Below are 1,726 nucleotides of genomic sequence, written 5' to 3'. Positions count from 1 at the left end.
ATGGAAGCGGCCGGCTCGCGGGGGGTTAAGCGGGCGGCCGCCGGCAAAGTCTGCGTGCCAGGTGCTTCCATTCATTTCTATGGGAGCGTGCTGTTCGGATCGGCTCTACTATTGGTGGGTCACTTCTTGTGTTTTTTTTTTTTGTTTTTCTTTTATGACATGATCAGGTAACATGGGGTAACTAATCTTCCCTAGATCTCATCTATCAATGATCAGTAGAGGAAGCCCAGCGAGCGCCAGGCATCAAAAAATTATCAGAAATTCATAATTGTTCCTCTCCATGGAAATTTTAAGAAAAAGGCGAAAGATTTATTCGGTCTGAAGAGAAACCAGAGTATACTAATTGTGGTTTTTCACTCCTAATCTCTAAATCTGAATTGTTCCCTGATGTATGCTCGCACATTTTCCTTCTTACTGCAGCCAATCTTACTGCAGACGATTTTTTTATGATGACACGAGGGCTTGTTTTTTGTGGGATGCCATGATTTTTTAATGACATCAATTGTGGGTGCCTATAACTTATTGACTAAATTTTATTAACTCACTAGCCTCTGCCCGCGACTTCATCTGAGTGTTGTTGACATCAATGATCTGCCTATATTCAGCAAATTGCTGCCGTCAATGATTTGCTTGCCCTGGAATTTCTGCAGCTCTCAAGCTGGCCTGCCGCTGAACTCGTTCCTTGCGCTGTGCCCCATGATTGTTCCGTCATCTCAGCACCTCGCTGGGAAGCCATATAATGAGCATGTTGTTGGTTTTGATGATCTTCCTCAGCTCTGCTTGAGAAGAACTCTGTTGACTTCTGGCTTCCTTTATAGCTGTCGTTGTTTGCAACAAATTAGATTTTCTTTTTCCAGGCATGATTAAAATTGGCAAACTTGACAATTTGGATTAAAGGTGTTTGCCCATGTCAGTTTGTCAGCACTGCCTGAAAAAGGTCAAATAATATGTCAGCAAATGCCTGTAAACAATCCACTGAGGGTTAGGTGAATGTTTACACTGAGAGATAACAACCCTGGCTTTATCAGAAGCTGAGATAAGAGCAGTGTAATATACTGTAGTATGTGAACATAAATTCATAACAGTCATGAAGCCATGTCATTCACCAGGATAAAATGTAGCCTATGTTTTAATCGAGGTTACAAACTAACTATGTGCCAAATCTCATTCAAATTCCGTTCAGCCAGTTTTGAGGAACAAACATACAAACATACAGTGTTCTGGGGAGGAGGTTAAAAAAACGAAAACATTAATTCTGAAATTCATTTTGAACATTTTAATTTTTTTGCCATTCACCATACAACCTAAGTAATATGCTACCTTTATTCTACAGGTCGGTACAATTACTGTGATATCCAGATTATGTTGTTTTTTTACGTGTTACTAATGTTGCAATATAAAAGCCCCTTTCAGGAAAAAAATCATTTGTTTTTACATCACCATCTTATGTGAGGCATAACACTTTTTTTCACTTGATAATGCTAGAGGGGTGCTTATTTTTTAGGTGTTACAATACTAGAGCATAGAGGATTTGTGAGAGGTGGCAATCTTAACGGGTGCCATTGTAAATGGTCAGGGGGTGAGAGAGCGGGTTGTTAACACGCATTTGAGCCTGTGGAGAAGAGTATAAGGCCCGGACATGAGAGAGAATAATTGGTCCCAGGCCTATTTAAGAAAGGGACGCCTCAAGGAATCTCTAATCCAATGTACCGAAGGCCTTCTCTGC

General features: G+C 40.7%; 1 non-coding gene across 1 annotated transcript; it reads right to left on the bottom strand.

The window, feature by feature from the left end:
• Positions 1 to 223: 223 nt before the first annotated feature.
• On the bottom strand, positions 224 to 338 carry LOC142190891 (U5 spliceosomal RNA). Its single transcript, XR_012714540.1, has one exon. It is a non-coding gene; the product is annotated as a U5 spliceosomal RNA (small nuclear RNA).
• Positions 339 to 1,726: the final 1,388 nt, after the last annotated feature.

The sequence above is a fragment of the Leptodactylus fuscus genome, chromosome 1 (assembly GCF_031893055.1).
Source record: "Leptodactylus fuscus isolate aLepFus1 chromosome 1, aLepFus1.hap2, whole genome shotgun sequence".
In the NCBI taxonomy this organism is placed as follows: Eukaryota; Metazoa; Chordata; class Amphibia; order Anura; family Leptodactylidae; genus Leptodactylus; species Leptodactylus fuscus.
The sequence above is the reverse complement of the archived record's forward strand: the minus strand, read 5'-3'. Positions and strand labels throughout refer to the sequence as shown.